The sequence below is a fragment of the Apteryx mantelli genome, chromosome 10 (assembly GCF_036417845.1).
Source record: "Apteryx mantelli isolate bAptMan1 chromosome 10, bAptMan1.hap1, whole genome shotgun sequence".
NCBI lineage: Eukaryota > Metazoa > Chordata > Aves > Apterygiformes > Apterygidae > Apteryx > Apteryx mantelli.
The window spans coordinates 15,747,207-15,772,274 of NC_089987.1; the positions used below are offsets into that span (position 1 = coordinate 15,747,207).

At 37.7% G+C, this 25,068-nt stretch overlaps 2 long non-coding RNA genes across 2 annotated transcripts in view; one reads left to right on the forward strand and one right to left on the reverse strand.

Annotated features, from left to right (window-relative positions):
• Positions 1-17,352, reverse strand: part of LOC136992851 (uncharacterized) — a 70,991-nt gene extending 53,639 nt beyond the window's left edge. Inside the window, exon 1 of the long non-coding RNA XR_010885293.1 lies at positions 17,243-17,352. This is a non-coding gene — a long non-coding RNA (uncharacterized lncRNA). The remainder of the gene's footprint in view (positions 1-17,242) is intronic.
• Positions 17,353-17,649: 297 nt separating this feature from the next.
• LOC136992894 (uncharacterized) lies at positions 17,650-21,237 on the forward strand. The gene is made up of 3 exons (XR_010885334.1): positions 17,650-17,731; positions 17,916-18,046; positions 21,125-21,237. It is a non-coding gene; the product is annotated as an uncharacterized lncRNA (long non-coding RNA).
• Positions 21,238-25,068: the final 3,831 nt, after the last annotated feature.

Below are 25,068 nucleotides of genomic sequence, written 5' to 3' on the forward strand. Positions count from 1 at the left end.
TTTTCCCCCACCTTTCATTTTTAGCCTCAGGTCTCACCTGTTCTTAGGCAGATCTGTCTCTCTACAAACACATCCATAAATCATATGTGGATAGAAACTTCAGAGTGGTGCATCAAGAAAAAGCAGGTGCCTTGGAATTACAAGCTCATACTCTCCCTCCCAAGGGAAATTCATGAAAATGCCACCCAGAAGCAGATGAAACTTGCACAATGCTCTTTGCAGAATATACCAAAACAGGTAAGCCATATGAAAGAATGAGATACTGATTAGAAAACCAGCTGCATCAAATGAGAATTTCTCAGGCTGACAAGGAATTGTTTTAGTACATCATAAACAAGCTTCAGGTCAAATTCAGTTCATAAATACAATGACCTTCAAGATAGCATTTTTCTACAGTGGTTCTGGAAAAAAAATTAAATCTCATTTAATAGATGTAGAATTGAGAGCACAATAAAGAAAAACACAGTAAAGATTTAAAAGGTTTGGGTTACACTAAAACATTTATGTTTCAAAAATAGCTATTGAACAAAAACTAGGAAATGTGGTATTTGACATGCAGTAGACTCTAGAAGACTAATGGTATGTATGCATGAAACAAAACACAGCCAGGATATTAAAGGACATTAGAAAAAAGTAAAATAAACAACTAAGTTGTTTCTATGGCTGCATTTGTTGACAATATTTTGCATAGAAGATGAAATTGTAGCATAAGATTTTAAAAGCAGCACTAGGTCAGAAGAAACATCTAAGCCCTAAGTAAAGTTTTCTGGATTCATTGTTTTTTAATTCTAAACTAACATGACTTAAAAGGTCAAATAATAGTAAAAAGGGAAAAGATAATTACGTGACCAAATTTTTAGAAGTGACTTGCTGGTGGACACGCTATCTCAAACATCACTCTCAAGAATATCATCCAAAAAAGCTGTTCCACTTGGAGGGTACATTATTGGAGGGTACATTATATAACTTACAGAGCCCCAGTTCTAGAAGTGCAACTTACAGAAGTAGCAGTTTACTACAGTGTTTCAAAGTTATGACTAACCAAGAAACAATTGCTAAACATTGATAAACTAGAATTAAACAAAAACTTAGGGCAAGCTAGTCCATTCAAAAGGCAATAAATGGAATAAACTTAGGAAATAAGTTTATAAGGGAGATGATTTACAAGTACAGAAGATAAAAAGATTTCCTCTTCAGAAGTGAAAAACAGTAACCTAGATTTAAGCAAAATGCCCCCCAAATGTGCTAGCATGTCAGACACTACCTTCTCTAATGCTTTTATGACTGTTAGATAAAAGTGGCAGTATCTTAGAGGGAAGCTAGCTGAAGAGGTGTCTTGTAGACTTACAGCCCTTCTACACCGAAAACTTCTGCTGCTCTAACTGCATGAGTACAGTTAGAACAAAAAAACAAACAGTTGTCTTAATCTCTCTCTATCCTCTGAAATGGGTGCAGTAACACTGGTGTAAAAAGTCCCATACCAGCATAGCTTGTGTACAATAGTATCTGGTCTTAGCAGAATAAATTTGGTTACGCTGTTCTCTGTGACCAAGTTACCATTCTGAATGAGTTATTCCAACCATGCCAAACACAATGGTTTAATTTAGCCCGTCTGAATTGGTAAGTAGAATGTATTATGAGCATGTCTGTGGTCAGTTATTGTGAAATAATTAATTGGCAGTACCTTGTTAGGCCGATATTTCTCGATCACTGTGGATTATGCGACCATGCTCTCTACATGATAAATGAGGTGTCCCTCAAATCAACAGAAATGTAGCAGTTTGTTTTTTTCTTTTAAAATCCACTCCCAACCAAAATATGTATATTGGTAAGACTGCCTTAGAGATGTAAGTAGGAGGCAAATAGAAACTCTCTAACACCACTGGAACAGAATACTGTATCTTTACTTGCATTGAGTAGTACTTGATGTTAAGAGCAGAAAAATAGTTCTGCTGACTTCCGCAGAGCTATTTCCATATTAAGAGCCTCCTCTGCATCAAGGAGAATATCAAAATGCTTTGTGAGATTTTACATTCATTCTTTTCCAGGTTTGAGGCAGCTTTAGATTTTTTTTCCCAGTTGATGTATAATGTCAATTTGCATCACTCATGTGCCGTTATGTAACAGAATGGGACTGACATGATCCAAACTGACTTGACAGGACCTGACCTGTAATCTGTGAAATCTGAAAAAGTACTTTTTGTATGTTACAGTATGTTACAGTTACATAAAACACTTTTTAAAGCAGCTTCGCTTTCAATACTTAAAGAAGAACTATTCAATATAATATTTCATTGACCCCTCAGTTCTCTAAGCAGTCCAATTCCTTCACCTTCATGGTCATTCCCATACACTGGGGTGTGCACATTTCGTACCAGTTTTGCTGACGTTTTTGTTCTACATGTTACTTCATGCTTTCTCCAAGGCAGAGTATCTATCAATACACATCAACAGCACCAATCGAAGAAGTGGAATTTAGTTAAGAACTCATTTATATCTCTCTTACTCTATTGTGACCAACTATTTAGACATCAGTGTCATAATGAACAGAATAGAAAAGCGTATTAGTTTTGAAAGCAAAACAAGCCAATAGTTTTTCCCAAGTCATGTGTGCCTGCATTTACAGTTAATGTGATTATAGTCATGAAATTCACACAAAAGCAACTAAACACTTACCCCAGATGCAAAACATGCACGCAACGTTTTGACTAGCATTTTCGTCTCTACACATTACCAGAGAGCCATTAATCTGTCATGAACTTCCACTGGTGATGGTGAAGCTGACCATTTCAGCAGTCAGTAAACTATGACACAAACCAGCTCTGGCATTGAAGATAAAGTACCAGGTAATTTCATGATAAAAATACAAAGATTCAACAGGATTATTTCTCTGTAGATTCATTACACTTTAAGATTCTGGTGGGTCAATTTCATCTGATTTAGTGAGCTGATCTAGCTCCTCAGGCTTAATGCCAAAACCAACACAAAGTAGGAGGCGGCATTATTCTTCCTGTCAGCAAGTCACCCAATCAGTTTAGACGATCTGTGACACTTCATTCAAAGCATGAGGTTGCCTAAAATTCAGTAAGCAACTTAACAGCTTGTCCCCACTGAAATGGGCAAGTACTATTTTGCTCTACTGCCCTGTTAAGCATTTTTATTTTGCGCAAGTTCACAGCACTCTCAGCTCTCCACACACCAACTTAATGTGATAACCCAGCAAAAATCCCTAATCACGGACTCATGGAAGGGTCCAACAAACACCTCCACCAGGCCTGGTGTAAGACCGAGTATGTGACTGCATAGCCACAAGCAGTAGAGGAGGGAGATGAAGAGAAGCATCCCCTTTTCTTGTAGCAACAAGTCATTTGATTGGGTCAGCCATCTATGAAATTGCCACCTTAGCTGTGGCTTTGATCTGTTGCTGGATTTAATTCATTACCTTGCTAAACAGGCACTTATTCCAGCACAACAGATGAAATATGGAGCCAAGGGAAGGGAAAAGAGACCTCTCTGGATGGCAACACTGACTTACACTGTGCGTTAAGCTACTGCCTTATGAGCAGACAGGTATGAAACTCAATCACTCAAGATAATCTTCATAAAGAGTAAGAATAATTAAGAGGAAAGTATCAAAGACAAGAAAACATGGTTAAATGGGAAATGAGTAGTAGAAAAGAAATGATGTATTAACAACTAGATACCAAAGAAAAATTAAAAGGGGAAACTTGAGCAAAAATTACATTTAAAAAATGAACAATTATTGGCAGACACACTATCTAAAAAATTCCAAATGACCATGTTTCTCTGCAACTCTCAGATATAGTCCCAAATCCACACTATTTAAAAATACATTAGTGTGACATACTGAATGTGTCAAAGCAGTGCATTTCGTAGGACTCACAGTGAAAAATCATTTTTAAAAGTGAGTAACAATACTTCTTTCAACTTCATACACATGATAAATTTAATGGCTCTGCCATCCATCTATTCTTGTGCAATATGGCTCATTGATATGTCTCAGTATGTTCCATTTACAATTGTAGTCAGTCCACAGAGATCAGCTTTTCATGTTTAGTTCCTGTCATGTTTTTCTTATTCTTGACATGAATCATAAAACCCCATCTAACTTCTAGCCTCATTGCATCAAAAAGTAATCTTTGATCTTACTCCAGTGGGCTTCTCTTGCTATTGAAATATTTGATGCTAACACACTTTTTGCATGGCAATGTTCTCCAAAATCCTCTTGAACACCTAATAAGGTGCAACTGAATTGATTGTTGTGGTAGAACATAGGTAGTATGATATTTGAGCAAACTGTTCAGTAAACACAGATCTGTTGAACATGGGTGTTACAATACTCAATTCACAAAGATGTTTTGATATCAATCCGCAAAATCCAGTAATCTAGGAATCTACACCCAGAGCACTGCTTACATGACACAGGAAACTGCTTCTGGCATCTTCTCCCTGTGGTTTAGCTGCTCTTGGCATACTGCTTCCACATGTGGTCAGAACCCTTTTGCTATCTATGATATGAAAGCGCAAATCTTTGAGTTTTACGTTGCTTTAATATTTCTTCACTTTTCATGACAAAGTTTCAGTAAATTGTATAGACTACAGCAACCACAGAGCTATTTGGTAAAACATGACAATGGAGGGGAAATCCCACAAGCCTTTTTGCTCAATCCCAAAACCCAAATTGGCCTTCAGTTTAAAACCAGAAAAGAACAGCTGGAAAGACCGAACACTGTTTTCAGACCTTTTCAAGTTATTTAGGCACAGATCCTCAAGGAAAAAACAACAGGAATTAGGTGTAGAAGCACCATTTTCAAAGTGATGTAGACTTCTATTATTCACATCTTTGTAGATATTCAGTCTCCCAAATTAAGTGATTTTGAAAATGTGATGCATCAACATAGTCTACTTAATTTCTGTACTTCATAGATGCATGATACAACTAAAATAGACTGTCTTCTCTTCTGAGTGTGTCTTTCCTACATATCAGTGAAAGCTCTAAAAAATGATTCCCTTGTATTCACCTTAGATTTTTGGCAGCATCCCAAATGACTTTGTAAGAAAAGCATTCAGCACCAGAGTGACCAGTAAGTGGGTAACAGCTGGTCCAGAAATACTCTGCTTCCTCTGAAACTACACTATTGATGGAGGGTGGAAATACATTGCAAGAAACTACTATTTAGTGAAGGCTAACATTATTACATCTCCAGCCTATGCAACAGAGACTTTTTCCTAAAGTTCTTGTTCTCCCTAGGTGTAATTCTATACCATATGGCAGTCATGGTTCATAAGAACAGGAAGTTTTATACAGTCCGTCTAAGCTCTTATAAATGTTCCCTTATCCAAGAAGTATATTATGAACAGAATGGACAACAATATACTCAGCTGGTAAAACACTCATCTACAGTCTTGTTATCAAATTTTATTCAACCCAACAGATATCTTACCCCACCACATCATTATAATATTGGCGGAGAAGGTACAAGCTTAGCAACATTCTAAAAAGGCTGCCACATTCAGGATCCTTTCCTGTCACCAATGCACTAATTCTCAGTACAATGAGCACAAATGAGAGTTATCCTTCTCTTAGGTGGAACTTTTAAGTCCTGCTTTACTGATGCACTATGTTATAGAATACTGGATACAAATTAAGCATCTGTGAATCAATTCAGGTGCAAAAGAAAAGACTTCCAATACTGCTCTAGATCCCCAAGTCATGTCTTCAAGATTAAAATAGATTTTTGTTTAGTATTTAGTTTCATACCCCTCCGCACTTCTGGTGTTTATGAAATTCCTGTACTTCCAGATCAAAATAAAGGGGAGATGTCAAACAGCTCAGAAAAGAGGTATATTTTCCCTTAACAACCAGCCAGTTTGGCAGATTCAAGAGCACCAACTCTGAAACAGAATTTTTAAATAACTTCTGAAACTGTTCTCATTGCAGCAATTTTATGTGATGGATACATTTTTATACCAACTAATTTCCCTACTTCTCTCAGGCACTGGGGAAAGGTCTTAAAAAAAGGAGAGGCTTTAAAATCCGAGGATTATAGCTTCGGTTTCATTCTGAGAAACTGCAGAACAGAACCTCTGAATATGATGTTTTCAGGAGGAACACTCAAAACAACCATCACTCCCGAACACAGTACATACCCTCTCCCTTCATCTTCTTATTGCCTCAGATTAACACAGTCCTCATTTAACAAAAAATACTTCTGAAGGTGCTAAGGGACTGCATACCATCAAGATACTATTACAGATAGAATTTAAGTGCACGGTGCAGATCAGAAAAACTGAAAATAAACGTCACAAAAGCAATGCGGATCACAGTGCACAAATGATTAAATAAGATTAGCTCCTAAAACACGAGCATTTTCTCAAATCCTTGTTTCACGATTTTATTTTTGTATTCTTACCACTATTACTTCAAAGTAAGAAAATCAAACAGTTGGCTTGTGTGGCTGAGAAGCAAATTTGAAATTACATTACTGAATTTTATTATACAGTTAAAAATTACGCTATGCACATGAGCATAACTTACTGATATCTTGATACAGCATTTCAGCTCTATTAGTAGTATTAGCATGAAATCTGACTAACGCTTTATACATAATAGGTCTGAAGTTAATGGAAGGATTTCTCTCGACTAAAATGGGCTTTGAGTCACATCCATTCTTCCTTGGGAGGTGCTGTAGAGGTGTTACATCTGAGTATAGGGAACTTGAAGGGGCTTCCTAGAAATAAGGTGGTTCTCTTCTAAACATGTTGCAATAAAAGAACTGTTTAAAGATCCCTTTAAAAGCTGCTGCTGCATTTCTTCCCTCATTTTTGCAACTTAGAAAGCTAAAATGAGTAGTCAAATAACCTCTTAGATAAATAGAAACACCAAAGTTGAAAACCAAAACATATCAATAACAGTGTTTAGCCTGAAAAAAATCATTTTTCAAAGATTAATTTGACCTTCATTTTACTGCACCACACTTATCCTTCACTTTGCAAAGTTCTTAAATCAGGGTATTTATTACCAAGTAATATCCTTCTTTTAAGACATCTTTTCTCCTCTGAGCCTAAAGCAATACTATGTACATGCATGCAGAAAGGAAAATGGACATTTTCTCTCCACAATAGAGAAGCTATGGATTTTATTTTTAATCTTCCAAAGAGGACCCACTGCAGAGAGGCCCCCAGAGCTAGCATGCAAATCTTCTTAAAATGCATCTGAAGGTAAAGATACCATTATTAATGTTAATATGCTTGCAGAGAGCTAAACAGATTTTTTAAAATAAAGGTTTGTTCCCTCATGAAAAGCTTAAGTTGTTCAAATAAAACATGATGAAAGTAAATTTGTATATACTTCCATTTTTTAAAAGACAATAATATTGTAAATTGATTAAAAGCTTATTGATCATCAGTAGCGTACATATTAACATTTTTATTACATCAATTTAGCGAAATATTATTATTTCATGGATTCTGCACATATAGTTTAAAGACACATCTAGACAGATTTTGAAAGCTTCAGTTGGAATACGAAGGGGTCAAATGCCTTCGGCAAAATGACCGGGAAACGGGTCCACTTAGACTTGCACATAGTTTGCATTAAAAGACAATTTGTTATTCGTCATCGTTCCTTAAGTCATCATAATTCTGGACTGGTATTACACAGCCAGAGGACACTCAAGCTTAGAAATCACTTCTTATGCAGTACTCTGGCAAGCAATTGTTCCAAATGTGACAGGACAGAAGAATTATTTTTATTTCTGGAGTAGATAAATGACAAAATATAGGTTACAGCAATACCAGATGGGCAAATCTAGCCTGGAGGCATTATAACTAAAGGTAAGAGGCTATAGAGTTTGAACAAACTTGTATCACTTGAATTATTTGTATCTCAACGTGGAGCACAAACAAAGCAGTGAGTGACAGCAAGCAAGAGAAGCAGGGCTTATAAAGGCAGAACTGAACTAAGATCACTAAATTAATTTCAGACAACTGCATTTTGCCACATATTTAGACCTGGTAAACTGAAAGAGAAAAGGAAATTATCCTGTTAATAATTCCTTCAACTATTTCACCTCCCAACAGCAAAAATGCAGTAAAAGTGTGTACTGACATTGATAGCTCACACAAAGTTAATTAAAGCATCAGGAAATAAAACTCCAAAATTAGTCCTGAAAAAGCTGCAGGTGCCAAACTACTATTCACAGACTAAGGGGATGGAATATTTTAGAATTCAAGATTAACATACATCATCTACAAAAAGATAAGAGGAGAAACATGCAGCTAACTCAAAAAATACTCAGCAAAATGATAACTGTAACATACATCTTCATAGCTTTGTTAACCTTTTCATGGCACTCCAGCAGAGGTAACACGACACTAGTAGAAGCCACCAAACCTACAGAGCTAGAAGCTTTCCTAAAGTTACAAGGTGTTCTCTCCTGTTTTATTGCTTGACTCTTTCTACAGTATTATTCCTAGCTATCACTTAAAAATTTGTGCAGTATTTTAGAAAAATGTCTCCACCTTTCCAGGTCACAGGAACAGAAGAACAGTCAGCCAAATAAACACCTGCAGCACATTGGGTTCTTTTGTTTCTTTTCCCTATCTGCATTCATCTGGAAAGCTATAGATTGCACTCTAATCAGTACCTTTCATGAAAACTTGCTCTTCTGCAGCTGTTTTTTAGGAAGTGGCAGCCATGTACATTATACACATTGTAAGATACAATCTTACATATGCATAACATTTTCTTAAAATTTAGATGCTTGGGGGTTTTTTAAACTAGGATCACAAGCTAATGCAAGAAAGACACAGCCAGCAACAGACAAGTTTGCACACTCAGAGATGGAAGGCATAGATCTGCCCTGCCCAAGAATATTTACTACGGATAAATATTGCCATAGGTATGTGGCTGTATGAAGCAGTTTAACCGCTGGCCAATAACTAGTCAATCTGGCATTGGAAAGTTGATGCAAACAGAGATAAAACAATAATTCAGAGGTTTGATTCCCCAAAATGAGAATTCCCACTGATTAGGATATCATAGCAGGCCTTTCCAACCCTCCTGGAACCATCAGCATCATACATGTCCTTGTTTTTTGCTGTAGAAGAGGGATAAACATCTCCACAACACATGTAGGTACAATTCCTGCAAATTAAAGATGCTTTAGTAACTGCTTTTGGGGATTTAAGACCACAACATCAAGGCACTTAAAAGTCAGGCCTGCTGAACTACAGAGAACTTAGGACAACACCTCTGTCAACTGTGTCTTGAAAGAGTTTACTCCATTGCGTATCTTGTATTGCTCTGTTCCTGAAGGTATGCTTAAGTGTGGCAGTACCTTTATGAAACAATCCAATGACAGCCTGAGCAAATGCAGTATGACTAATATACATCTGAATGATTGAAAATAAAATGGAGTTACTTACAGAATCATTTAATTATAGCACACACTGTTACATGTACATGTACAACTTCTGTGAGAACAAGATGGGTGTGTACAGGTTATGAAGAAGTAAAGGCAGCAGAATCAAACCAATAAAACAGCAGGTATGACTAACTTCATCTATGACTAACTTCAGCAGGGCATACTAGAGTCACCTCTGGGTCCTCTTTTCTCCTTCTCAAAGACTTCTCTCCAGCCATGGGGAAATTCTGAACAAAAAACCCAAGAGTAAACATAACAGCGTGAAAGCTCAGAAAAGGGTTCATTTTGCCTCCTTCAGAAGAGTAGGTATTTCGTATCATTCCCATCATGAAACCTAAAGGAAAAAGGAATCAACCCCCACAGGTGGTTACAAATGCTCTGTCCCATTTACAACATACGTTTGACAGAACAGTCACCCATACCAGAGATGAGGGAAATTTGGGATGCTCAGCAGAAGAAACATAAAGACAATCTACTTTATGAGAAGCTTAGCAATGCAGAGTTCCTGCCAAGGGCATCAAAATCATCACTGCCCACACATAAGAAAAATTATAAGTGGCCTCCACGTGCCAAATGTTATATAACACTTCCTCTGTTTAAATTAATCCCCCACCTTATATGACCATACTGTTTTGCACTCTCCATCCTCTACACAAGTAAGAAGAGAGTCCTTACCCAGTTAGGAGGCTAATTCTTCTGCTCCATTTCCTCCCTTAACTCCCATGCTGTAACAGAAGAAGCTCTGACCAGCTGCATCTCAGCTCTCCATGAGTATCCACTTTATTTCATTGGAAACTGCTGCTCAGAAGAGGGTATTTGAGAAAGTTCAAAATCATCAGCTGTCAGTTACCTCAGAAAGTTCACAAGCAATGCAAAGCTTTGTACTCTTCAGAGCCAGAATTCTAGTACTTTACCAAGCAGTAAATAATACCCCAGGGATTTGATTTGGATTGGTTTGATCAATCCTTTAAGAAGTAGTTGGCTAGGTATCTTATTAAATCTCTACTGTTTTTGGATCTTTGATGAAAAAGCTTAAGTCCTGCCTGCATCACCCAGAAACTAAATAAGCTATATGGCATTAGCTTAAGGCCAGGAGGCCACAATGCAGGCAGGAAAACCAGACAGAAACTTAAAAAACTCAAACATATACAAATACTAGAACAGACATGAAACAGTCACATGTGAGCACACATCACATGCTCAAGTGCAATATTTAGAGTGGAAAATTTTATAGCAGAAACAGGTAAAGGAACTTAGACATGATATATACTCCACAACAGGAATTTTTGGAATGACCTCAGGAGATGCAAAATAACCCAGAAATTCTCAACTAAAATCCTCAAATCATTGCTAATTCAAGCTTTGCCAGAGCTCTAATTTAACATACCATCTGACAAGCAAACTAATAACTTGCAAGTATAAATATGAGTTATTCTTAAAGGGAACATTCAGGTATAGCTTGCCCTAAATGAGCCATTAGGATGCACAGTCCAACCTACCACTTAAAATTACTGAGAAAAGAAAGTAATATCCTTCCACTATCACTTAATATTTTCTCCGCCTCAGAGAAAAATAAAAAACTGTATTACTAGATAATTCAGAGAACACCAGATTTTTTTCCCCATTTATGCATCCTTACCATGCCTTTATGATTAGCTTTATTGACAAGGAAAGGTATAATTTTCACCATTATTATTTCCAATTACAATCTCACTGATGAAGGAACTGATCAGTGAAGTGTGATCTTCCTCCTCCTCATGTGAAAACAAAGGTTTGGTGAAAGCGAACAATTCTGAACACAGTCTTTCACTTCAGAAACACAGACAGCTCCATGCTTTCAAAAATGTAAATCTAAAGCTGGTTCTCTACCAAGTTACAGATTCTTTCACTCTCCCTGTTGCAATCACATAGTCGCCACCTTTTGGTCTCTTTGTAGTCTCAAGTTAAAGAGCAAGCTGATGTCTTTTCAAGTTGTTACTCACCAGATGGTAAGTGGTTACACAGAAGTCTGCAGCTCTTATCAGTAAACTACTTATAACACAGTACAAGCTACTCCACTGGCATGGTGATACCAGCCTCCTTTGACTTTGTTGAGAGTAAGGGTCAGAAGTCCTTAGTTGTTACTAGCAGATGAACTACTAAGCACACTGGCTGTATAAAGACTGACTACTCTGATTAATCATTAAGAAAGAACATATTCTGGAGGTCAGGAACACTTCATTTTTGTTTGTTTTCACATTACAAAGTAAAGTTTTCATCCTTAGTTTCACTCAATTCTATTTGCTTTAATGGAACTGCATACTCAGACCCAGTGATGGTGACAACTACATTCATCCCTATCATTAGTGGTAGTCTCTATAAAAATGAAAAGAAATGCAAAAGATTGAATTGTATCTTTTTTAGATTAAAACTGACACCTATAAACTGATGCAGTAATTTTTATAAATCCTTGGGACAAAAAAGTGAAACAGCTGCTCTAGATTTCCTGAACTGATCATTTATATATGCAAGCAACAAAAGTTAGAAAGCTTGTTTCTGTGGCATCCCTGTTATAGGAGAAAGGTAGCATTCTTAAACAAAATTTAATGGTGCACTTCCAGATGTGTAACAACTTTGTCCACCCCACTATCCTCCTCAGAAGAACCTCAATCCCCCTAAGTGATGTAATATTTCTGTTAATACTGTAATATTTATTATGCAGTACTTCTACTAATTTGTTCCCTGAAATATGACAATCATCTGTATTATTTATATTCTGAAAGCCTCAACTACCTAGAGTCCAGGATTCAAAACCTGCTATGCAAAGTACAAAAAGGAATTCCACTGCTGAAACAAAAATCATTTCTGGCAGTCTTGTCTTCAGAGATTCCAATTAAAAATTCAAAAGGAATACCTTGTGATAACTATCAGTACCATTTTCCTTCCAACACTTACTGAAATGAAAAAGTCACATACTCAGGATCTATGGACACAGCATGGCAGTAGCATCGTTTTAGAAATAAGAACATATTGTCTGTCATGGAGAAACAGGCAGTTTTGGAGGTTCACTAAATCCAAACTATCTAGCTTCATACTGAAGTCAAATCAATAGTACTTTATCCTTGGAAGAGGCAGGCAGGTGAACAATTAACCATGTTGTTCTCCCTCCCTTTTGATGAGGCATCACCAGTTTCTCACTGGTCTGTAAAAAACATTTACTCTCCCAACATACGTGGCAGCAATGATGTTTCAAACAAGGTATACCCATTTGTGGACTTCCAATTCTGTATCAGAAAAACTGATTCAAGTTATCTCATTATTATCATATTGCAGAAATAGTTCAATTAAATTAAAACAAGTATCCTTGCCTCAGCCCAATCTGAATCATCAGATATGAAAAATGAGATTTTAAAATTCATCTGACTGAGGAGGACTTTTTTTTTTTTTTTTAAACCCTCTACACAAACTCTGTGACTGAATATAAGATGCCACTGCTTTCTTCAAATAAGAATGGCCAGGGCTTCTGTGAATGGCCATTGGCATGACTTCAGTGTGCTTCTACCATGCTTACTGATCATGTATATTAGATTTAGGTGGAAAAGCAGCTAGTTTAAGTATACTTATCAATATTAGGAGTGACACAAGCACCAAAAGATCCTCCATGCTGAAAGCAGCTCTAGACACTCACAGAAGCAGTGCTTTGAGTTGCATATCAAACTTCATTGTATGCACTCTTAAACTTAGGTGCTTACATTCTGTCTAAAGCTCATTTTCCACCTGCATCTCTTGTGTCTTTAAGTCAAAGCACTTACAGGTATGGTTGTAAAAACCAATGCTGGCTGTAAACACTAATAGAAACACAGAAAAGAACAATGGAATTAGAAAAAATGAAATAATCATTCTGCCTCACAGAAAAAACAAAATATTCCAGGAAAAATGGAACAAGTGCTGTGATGCAACTTTTAACCTTTTATTAGCTTGCTATGTTCTAAATAGAGGTACAGACATTATAGCATTTTTTGGAAGTCCATGTTCTTATTTTGTATCTGTGTTACATATTATTTGCACTATTTATACAATCTGTATTGTCAACAGTTCTGTTTAATAAACATAAAAAAAATCCTGGCTATCAAGAATGCAAGGAGGGGTGGACTCAGGGGGTGTAATCTAATACCAATATTAAATTCTTTGGGGTGTTAGCAATTGCTGTCACTCTTATTTGTTTAGGACAAAATCCACATGCTGGAGACAAAGTGTCATTATTTTTTTTTCAGGTCGCACTTAATTTCCATGGCTAATTCCTAAAGCCAAATCAGCTACTCTATTAAGGTAGCTCAAGTGGAAAAATAAATTGTTTACAAGTAAGCAAAAGAAAATCATAGTTCAGTTAGCTCACAGAAGGGTTTCTGGAGTGTTGCTTCACACATTCAAACTGTTCATTATAACACTTACCTCATTCCCTCTTTTTATTTTCTAGAGAATGCTAACATTTTTCCTTAAAGATCCAGTTACAACAACCGCTACATTTACTTGTTTGTATATCATCTGACTACCAAACATAAAATCTCTTCTTTATTTAAAAAAGCCAAATATCATAATCTCTTCAACACACCATTTCAAAATTTTATACAGATGAGAAGAAATTCCTCCTAGTCTATTTAATGAGCACTTTCAAATAATACTAACCTATTTCTGCCTTCACAAATACTTGATGTGAGAATTTTATGGACTCCATAGTCTGAAATAACTTTCTCAACTTTGAATTACTAATTATTTAAATGCAATTTGTCTGGAACAGGTTGGTTTCATTATCTTAAGCTGAGACATGCATCACAGGCTGCAAGTGGTAGGTCTTGAATTTAAAACCTTTTTCCCAATTGAAAGGTTCCTTCACCGTAATCTAAAGCACAGCAGGCATACTTTATATCCAAATAACTTGAATCACCCTGGGAAAAATGTAATGAGGGCTTCCTCACATGAATTAGAGATCTGAAGTCTAGCAAATTCAGAACAAGCATTTTGGCATTTTCTATCCTAGACTGCCGGTAGCACTTTCCAGTACTACAGCTGCTCACCTAAGCAAAAAACAAATTCACAATCCACTCTTTGGAACTCATTTAGTTCCCTTCTGTGTAAAACCATTCATCCAAGAATTGTCAGAAAAAGCTTTATGTCTGTTAAAATCCAAAATTTCACAAAAAGAACAGTACAGAAGATAAAGAATGAGTACAGAACTAGGTAAGAATAAAACAAATTGCAAGTGGAAGGTAAAACCTTCAAATGGAAAAAGAGAAAGATACTCTTCCCCCCCCCCACTGAAATTATGCTGGCCAAAGAAATAATTACTAATACTGAAGACAGAAAAGCTATTTACTTTGCAGGATGCTCTTCCAATATTTGCATCATATCAACAATTATTCAAAACATCTGTTTAAAACAGATGTTTTTATTTTACATAGTTTGACTTTAAAAACCTTGCTTGCACCATAATCCACATTTATTTCTCCTAAATTGAAGAGATTAGCTGTGAAGCAAGGTATTACTCATAAGCGAGGGAATTAGAATCTCTGTCTTTATTTGTTGAAGAGGCAACAGATTCAATAGTTCCAAATACTTTTAATAGGGCAGGTTCTTCTCCCACCCTGACTGATTTGAAACAAAAAAAATACGGATATTGCACTAGCTGATTACCTGAAGCATTTAAAAACGGCTACCATTGATCTTTCCATGATTGTAACTTCTTTGCATCTCATAACTATTAGTCACACCATTTTTGAGTAAAGTTTCAGCCCTCTTGCAAAACTATTTTTCCCCTCAAAAGTTATTCTTTCTTCCCCTCCTCCAGACTCTCTGTGACTTTTCCCTTCTGCTCTCCCAAGACAGCTGTACTTCTCATCTTTCCCTTTTGGTGGGCAGTGTATTACTGCATAAGGCTTTTCAGATTTGCAGGCAAGATTTGACCAGAATTCATAAATGAACACACACAAAATGATAGTTGGATTCGCAAAGTTATATAGCTCTTGCAGTAACTAGCTCTTACATGCAATCAGCTCAGAATGGCCAGATTCGCTATGTACAACATGGAAGGAGTCAGGAGTCCAAGAGCAGTACTTTCCGAAGCCATCAAGTTGAGCAGGTGTTTCTTAGACTAGCCAGTACTGCTAGTGTAGTCAATGCAGTTGTTTGCATAATTGGAGACAATCACGCCATGATGAGATATGTTCCATGCTCCTTAAGAGTTGCTTGTGCATCAGTATGCCAGCAACACCGAGCACACACAGCACTGATCTCCCATAATGACTTTTTCCTACAAGTCCCTTGGAAGGAATAATTTGAGAAATAAAACAAAATAATGTTCAAAGTCAAGTCAGTTTGCTATAGCCTGGAGGGGACCCTATTTAGTGATTCTATAGGACTGTGAAGTGTATCTGAATACATTGCTTCAAAGTCTTTTTCTGATTGAGAGTACATTCACAAAATAAACAGTAAATTTAAAGATTTGTAGTATGCTATGTTTTGCCTACATTTTTGATTTTGTCAGCACAGAACTTGTGCTTAACTTATAAAAAGGGGGAAAAAAACAAGATTTTTAACTATTCAAGAGATTATGTTGTTGCTGGAATCACACATTGAGCTAAGTGAGACTATAACTATTGATATGCAAAAAAAAAAAAAAAAAATCAAGTAGCCCCTTCCCCTTCTACTAGCAGGAATAATTTTCATTTTATTGCAACTAAAATATTGCTCCCAATTCCTACAGCTTTCTATACAATACCTTGTACAAACAATCTAGTGAAATTTAAATATTTATACATCAAAAAAAAATCAGCTTATCATCAGGACAAGTAAAATAGCCCGTCTGTATGCAGCAATAACAATATCAGCTAGGCATATACTGTAGCTAGGCAATCTCAGCAGCTCAGGCAGAAGCTGGGCTCCCACTGGGCTTAGAGAAAGGAAGGCGCTTGGAGGTTCGGATATTACCACAGGCAAAACTGATGAGCCTGGCTGTGCGTAGGACTGTTTGCATGGGCAGGTAACTGGAGGTTGAAAGGGCTGGGGCAAGCACAGATAGAGCCTGAATGTCTGAGAAACTGGAAAGCAACTCCTTACAGAGCGTTTTCTGCCCCGTGCTCAGAACCAGGCTATGACACAGCTGGCTACAGGTTAAGTGGCATTTGGCAGCCCTGCTAAAACTTGCTCGGATTGATTCAAGAGCTTCAAACCCATGTTTCTGCTACATCAGTTTTCATCTGACTTTTCCATCCCTCACTGTTTCAACATGCAATCAAATACTCCACTTGCACATATACCTTAGTCAATTAAAATGCAAAGAGCCCCTTAAATACATAATTGGTCACTTCTGCATTCAACTATCTGACTGCCATCAGGCACACAATAGGACATTGCTCTTAAACATGCACATCCTATAAAATATTTCAGTAATATTTCCATAAAGTATTTCTAAATTCATTACAGTTGCTTCAAGTAGGGTAAGTGGAAACCTCCTGTTTCCACTCCAACCACACCGCAGAGCAGCGACCTCCAAAAGCACCATAATTCCTGTTCCTCTTCTCGAGCAAGAGCCGAGCACAACCAGGGCACGAGAACGGCCCCACAAGGCCTATCGCTTTGCTTGTTTTTAAAGAAGGCCATGGTAAGAGAGGCTTCTTTGAAGGAAGGGCAGAGCTAGCGGGGTACCAGGAGCCCTGCCCGAGCTGGGCGGGAAGGCGTGAGGTGCAGCTGGGAAACCGCCGGTCGCCCTCCATTTTGCAAGGGGCAGCTCCGGGCTGCGGCGAGCCCGAGGGCCGTACCTTGGGGGGGACGGAGGGAGGGAGCCCTCCTGCCGGCGCAGAGGAGATTCCTCCTGCAGCACTTGTCGCTCCAGCCCTCTTCGCCAGGAAGCCGCTTTGCTGGCCGCACGCTCCCGGCCGCCGTGAGAGGGAGAGGCTCCCGGCCGGCGGGAGAGGCTCCCCGCCGGCTGCTCCCGCCTGAGGGGAGAGGGAGGGGCCGCCGCACCTGCCGCTCCCGCCTCAGCGGAGGGAGGGGCCGCCGCACCTGCCTGAGGGGAGAGGGAGGGGCCGCCGCACCTGCCGCTCCCGCCTCAGCGGAGGGAGGGGCCGCCGCACCTGCCTGAGGGGAGAGGGAGGGGCCGCCGCACCTGCCGCTCCCGCCTGAGGGGAGAGGGAGGGGCCGAGGCTGCCGCACCTGCTGCTGCGGCCTCAAGGAGGGCGAGGGGCCGCCGCTCCTGGCTCGCCCCTCTGGGGGCACGAGGGAGGTGCCCAGGCTGCGCTGAGGGAGCGGTACGAGAAGCCCCCGCGTTCTTGCGCGCGCCCATGTGCTTTGGCTGCTGTTCATTCTGTCCTTTTCCAGGCAGTGGCGCGTTTTGAGGGGCTGCTTCGGGGGAAGGTCTAGGGGTGAGAAAACAGGAGCAGCCCTGTTCGAGGCGGCTTTGTTTCAGTCCCTTGGTTTGTGGGGTTTTTTTAGGAGCTCGGGTCTAGAAGAGAACAAGGAACCTATGGAGGTCTCCTGCGGCTGCCCTGTGGAGAGGAGGAAAAGGAGTTCCTGCCTCTGCCCTGAGGAAGAGTGCGGTGACGAGAGGGAAGGAGAAGATGGAGGTGGGTGCTGAGCTGGCAGAGAGGAGGGGCGGTTAGAGGCAGAGGCAGTGTGCAGGCTGAGGGCATGGCCTTTAGTCGGGGGTCAGGCAAGAGAAAACGGGCTCGCGGGGCCCCGAATCGCCTTCCCCTGGAGCTGCGGGGCCCGGGGCCTGTGATACGCACGTGTACCCTGGGGGAAGTAGCAGCTTTAAAAGACAGGGGAAAAAAATATATATATATATATCTACATAAAAAGAAAATATAAGAACACTAATGCTGTACAACAGATGCTGTCTCCAGGATGTTCTGATTCCACAAAAAGGAGTTAAATGTTTGCATTTGCTGCTTTGTAGACTTCAGGAAAGGGCTTAACATGTTTCATCTAAAGGATATAAGCATCCTGCTGAAAGGGGCTTTGCGTTCTTTAAATTAAACATGAATTTCAGTGACTTGCTCCGTCAAAGTAACATTTTTCAAAATTAATTATTATACCTTTTGGCCAGCTTGTTCCTAGGCACTGCTTGCCAGAACTCTTCGTGAATGCCAACAGTAAATTTTTCTTAGCCAAAAGTGTCTATATGGTTCTTTACTGTCAGCTGTTATGTATATAACATTATTTACTTCACAATTAGAATAATACAGAGATTACAAAGCTGCAAAGCAGCAGAAGAGAGCAAACTGGAAACAAGTATGTCACATTATTCAGGATCGAATTCAAACCATAGTATGGGTGATTCTAATATATTGTAATTTTGGACCAAGAATGGGCTAGCTCTAACACTTTAATAATTCTAAATGGTCTATAAAAGCCTGTAATTTAAACTATTTAAACTTGCTTGTGCGTGTTATCATTCAAAACCAAGGAAATTATGCTAATAAGATTATTGTTATATTAAAAATGGTGCTAATTTGGAACTTCTAAGAATATAAACGTACAGCTCATAAATGTTGTGTTCTCATTAGTCACGCAGTAGAACATGACACAAAGTATTTCGTCTTTGTTAGAAACAAAACAGCTTGAGTGAACAATAGATTGCACATCTTTTCATTGGGGGAGGGGATGTACTTGTCAGCAAAATAAAGTGTATCATGTGAAAATATTAGTGACTAAAAGTAAAAAGTGAAAGCTGTTGCCCATGGAAGGAAAAGGAAAAGAAATGTGACTCTCAGCTATATTTGTTGGAAACAAATTTAATGTTCCCTGCTATATAGAAAAGCCTGGTTTTAATATGAATTAAATTCACTAGTGTGGAAATGATGCAAGCACATGCTTTGTCATCTCAAAGAGGAATTAATTGATTTCCAGTGCTAAAAAATTACATGACTATGTTATTTGAAGGAATAAAAAATGAACTATAGCTACTAGGTCATAGTGAAAAAGGTGCTGAATAGCTGCTGCAGAAACCATAACTTGAAAGGACATGCCCATGTTTGCTGCCAATACCTGAAAACTAGCTTATTCTTCAAGGGGTCATTGTTTTTAAATTTTGTTTTGTAGGGGATGTTTCAGTATCAAGAAATGACCCACAAAATAATGTTCATTTTATTTTTATGATCAGTATTGTAGCAAAACCTTTCATAAATATGTTTTGATTTATGGGAAAAAAGGAACAGTTTGGGGGAAGTGTGTTTAGTTTTTAAAATTATTTTTATAAACAAAATTCATTTTTCATTTTCTTTCATTTTCTAGACATGCTTTCTGTGCTCATATTGCTCATATGCTCGTATTACTCTACAAGCTGTTTAGAATCTTATTTCAGTATTTACTATTTTTACCTTGTAAGAAGACTAATTGGAAAGAGTTTTATATATCTCTATAGCTCTTTTATTTCTTCCTAAATGTTTTTGTGGAAAAAGAAGGGCTGCTCAAGAACTCTTTTGAAGTCCATACATTAAGAGAAGGACGTGCCAAATAAGACAGGATAGACTTTCTTTATTTTTCCTTAATAGGTGGCATACCCCTCTTAATTGCAGTCATTGCAAAATAAGAGACAATTCTAAGAGGGGAAACATATTGTTAGACAAAAGTCGTTATCCAAATGACGTCCCTCAGTGATTGAATGCCTTCTGGAGACTTGATATGAGGCTGTGCAAGGCTTCTGCTGTGGTTGAGAAAAAGGATGTTTGATCAGATCCCAAAACCAAAAGGTAGTTTTCGGTTAAACTCAAAGAAAATAGTTTGGATATTTTTCTATAATGCTGTATGTCTGTTAACAAATATATGCTAAATATTTTCATAACATTGTAAGCAAGATAAGCAGAATTTGCTTTTGTTTCGTCCCAGGCCACTTGTAATAAGTGTTTATCCTCACAGAACACACCAAAATTAGCATTGTCTTTCAAGAAAGAGTTGCCAAGTGTACTTGTACAACCACTACATCCTCACCTGCCCTGTCACTAGGCGGGTATCGATATCCAGGTATTAGGGTATCCATAGGTTGACTTGGAGTGTCAGCTTTTCACATCTTTAAGTGTTACTTCTAATACAGGAGTTCTGTGCTGAGACTTTAGGTGGTTTATCTTTGAGAAAAGCGAAGTAAAGGAAGAGAAGGTACAAATGTCCTTTATTTATGGATGAGTCGTTAATTTAATTTTCATTAATATTTGGTAGGGAAGAGTCTCTGAAATGTTCTTCCTCTTGTTAAAATCTCATATGAACAAATACAATTTGGAATATTTGATAATTTGAAAAAGGATACTGTAATTAATGTTTCTTACTCTGATTTAGCTATGCTTAACTTTGTAATGGTTCTACAATAAGACACCTTGAAAAAATGTGTTATATAATTAAAGGGTGCAAAACTGCTTTTGAACTTTTGAAAAAGAATGGGAATGTGCTTTATTTTGTATTTAAAACTGATTTCCCATATGGGCACAGCGAAAGCTCACATAAACATAGCATTTGGTATTCTGAAAGCACATCAGTGATGGCATACACTTTGAAAACATTTGATGCATCTGCTGTGCCAAATGATGGATTTTTACTGTGTGGATACAGCTGTTTTAACTTGTGTTTCTTGATACCCTTTGTTTTGGTAGAATGCTGCTTGCCATTAATTCTTGAGCTGTGATTTTTGGTTTCTGTTGCTTTTTCTTCAGGCATTCATTCCTATCAGATGTTACCCATTCTCACCTCACAATGACATCAAGTGGGAGAAATCAAGCACTCTGTAGGAACTGAGTTTGTAATACATGTAATCCTGGTTAACAAATTAAAGGTCATTCTCAACAAAAGGTTCAATGTGAGTGTTAAACTTTCTTTCTGCCTTCGGTAAAAGAATTTTCCCAATATGGGAGATCATATACTGCTAGATTATATGCACTTTATGCAGATTATTCATTCGGGGACTAATAAAATTAGAAGGAAAACTTTCAAAGACTTGAGGACATTATATGCACTACATGAAATTAAAATATAACATGGCAGTTGCTTATTTTATTCAGTGGCATACCAACAGTATTGTGAAGTTCCATTTGGCCTCTACTAAAGAAAAAAGTTTTCTGCTCTGTCATCCCAAATTAGGAGTTTAGATGTGACCCTTTTGGCTCCAGGAGAGCTTGGGTTACAGTGTGTTTGTCCAAAGAGTGATTTATTACACAAAATACGCATCAGATCTGGGCATCCGATTTGGGCATAAGATCTGGAATAATCAAATGATTACCTCATTGATCAGCAGCTTACTGTGTCTGGTGGCTGAGCTGCCTTCGGGTAATTGGGGACCATGGGATTCTATTCTTTCAGGCTCCTTGCTGCAGTTCGGGGAAATCCAAGGATGCTGGCTTGTCTGTTTTTTTGCATAAAACTTCCATTACGTAGTGAGTGAATGTCCTGACTCCCTTTAGCTATCTATTTAATGAAGTAGTAATCTTGTTAAATACAGGATTATAGAAGCTATATAATAAGCTATAGCAAATTTGAAAAACAATCTAACCATTAAACTCATGCAATACTTTCCATTCAAATGAGAAGAGCTCATTATTGAAAAAGGTTTTTTTCCCATGTTTTGACAGATGAAAATTTATATTGCTTTCCTATTTATATAGGCTTCCCTCCCAGCTTTTCCAGCTTCAGGTAGTCAATTGCCAAAGCAGATGTTTGGGACAGTAAAACTGAGGTCTGGGCCTATAGTTTCTAGCCTCATCTGTTTTGCTTGCCTTACTCACTTGTTTTGATTTAAACAGAGTCCTGTCAATAATTCAGTCCTGATCTGTGTTTTATTTTATAACTCATCTTAATATGATTGAACAGTGCAAACAAACCAGGGAAGCCATGATGATGATTTCAGTACTTTTTTTTTAATGTCAGATTGCTTTTTCTGCCTAAACATTTAATGAGTATTACATAGAAATGAGGATCTTGTGATTTTTCACATTTTTCAGTTGTTCCCAAAATAATCTTATTATTTCTAAATAGTCTTACTTGTATTTCATAAATAGAGAAATACTATGAAATAACACATCTTAGCCAAAACTTACTGATCACTTCAGTCTTCAGTAATTTCAAATATATTTGGAGAAATTTGGGTGTGATCAAGCTGTGTTTAAAATGTTAGTTCTTCATGGGACAAAGAAAGATGATTGTAATTAGATTCCCTAAAAAGACTTTAACTCAAACTAACAGTATTTGCCTTGCAGAATTCTTAGAACACTGCTCAGTGCTCAAATAATGTGAGTGGGGTACGCTGTACTGCCTATACCAGATAAGGAGGTGGAATCAGTGCATGTGATGCACAATGGACTTTAACTATGGAGTCACAAGTAACATCTGCATGAAATCAGAATTCAAAGCTGTTATTTGTGCAGAAGACTATTTTGGATACTGTGAATGGGAAAACAGTTCAATGAAAAGGAAGTCTTACTGTCATGTGTAACTACTATTGATATCATTTCAATTACAGTGCAGAGAATAAGGAATCCAATCTGAGATTGTTCTATGTCTCTGTTTAATCCTGTGGTACAGTTTGAATCTTCAGAGCTCTGTAGAAGGTAGTATCTAGGGATGATGAAATGAATAGGAAGCGTCAGCCTTAATTATGAATTTTCATGCCTTTGTGAATGTAATTTTTTTGTAGTTTGTGATTGCTGCTACTCTTATATCTGTAATGAAAACTATATACATTAGACAGACATAAGTACTGAGGAAAAGGGCACTTAACACAGTTTATAATTGTCTCATTCAAGTTCTTTGTTTGAAGGCGTTTTGTCAAAACAGCTAGAAAGCTGAAGAAGGAATGCATCTGAGCTGAAGTGATGTACTATGCATGTTGATTACAGTTAACAAAGTTTGTGGCGAGCATACATTAAATGGACCTGCTGCTGAAAATGATATTATATGAACCATTTTTGTCAGTAACTGTATACTTGAATTCTATTGAGCTGTTTCTTTGATGTATGAAGAATGGCATTCTTAGTGTTTTACTGTATGAAGCACGTTATCCTGAGAAGATAAAGTGCTCTTAGGGTTGAGGGTTTTTTTGTTGCTTTGTTTTGTTTTTGTGGAAGTAGACCTAATCACTTTGTTGCAACTACTGCTGTTTCATTTATAGCCTTTATGTTGTGAGTTTACACAGGGAGCTAATGGAATAATGTATTTAGTGCCTGGCAGTAAAGCTGAAGTCTAAATTGTCAAAGATAAAGCTTTTAATATCAGGGTGACAGCCAAAATAGATTTACTGAAAAGCTGGCTGGTCTGCCCAGGTGTCCAAAACAAGCTTCTACAAATATGACTATGGCAGCTGAGGTATAATTTGTGACTGGCCTAGTTGTGCTAATGAAAGCTGCTTGCTATACATTCATACTACCAAAAATGTAGTTGTGATGATGTGGTAAATACAGCTCTCTTGTATCTGTGTTAAATGATTGATACAGAGATGAAGATGTGATGTTATAATGTGAGCAAGGCCCAAGAATTTGAATACAGGAAGCTATATTATTAACTAGTCTATGTTAATATTTTTGAAATATATTCTGATTTTTTTTTTTCTCTACTGAGATATATGTGCTTTAGGCATTACTGCAATCCTATTTGCAACAGAATTGCAAAGAGAAAAAATATCTTGTTTCTGTGAATGGGACCAGATTTCCTCCTCTTTGGTCTGATATTCATCATTGACATTGAGGCAAGTTCTGTGTAACTCCAGCAGTGCTCTTTAAGCCAGGTTAAGATGAAAATATGGTTATCATTTTGCCTTGAGCTTTCATTAATGAATTATTAAATAAATTAAAAATATATATATTTTAAATCCATTATTAGAGAGAATTTATGAATCCAAGCAAATGTTACCATTCTAACCAAACAAATAGTCAAGCTAGAATTTTAACTATACAAATTGCAGGTGTATTTGTACTCCGGCTCCTTATACCAGAAGTACTGGAGAAGATAAGATTCTGGTCTATGCTTTAACTGTGTAGATGGACCTGCTTTGGGATTTTCACATTGTGGAAAAGATGGGTATAATTTTAAGACTGTTCATCTACATCCTCCTGCCTCCATGACAGTGGTATATTAAGGTAATTGGATCATTCTCTTTTTTTTTTTTGGTAACAGAATTCTTGCCTCCTAGAGTGACTCTTTGGTGCTAAGATCAGCAAGCACACTTACAATAGTATGGCAATACTCTGCCACCTGTCTTTGGCATGTTTTCAGTCAGGAGCAAGGAATCTTGCAGACAGGCATTCTTGGGTGCGCTAGGAGAGCACACACAGACTTGGTGCAAAATACCTGGTGTGTTGTCTAGGCATGTTGTCTAGTTCACAGCACTAACTGTTCCATGTTAGAAACATCCTTACTGAATAACAAGGGCATTATCAATACAAAATCCTGACTTATCTTACTGAGTTAGCATCATTATAGTTCAAAATTTCCTTCATTATAATGTTATATATTACAGAAGAATACACTGTTCCCTAAAAAACAAACAAGCACATAGGCCTTTTTGTGGTTTTAATAATCCTAATCTTTTTGTTTTCCATTCCATTAGTTATTCTAATGTGGCTAGAAATGCAGTTGGAAAGAATTGCCCCGAATGGTATTGAAAATGTGT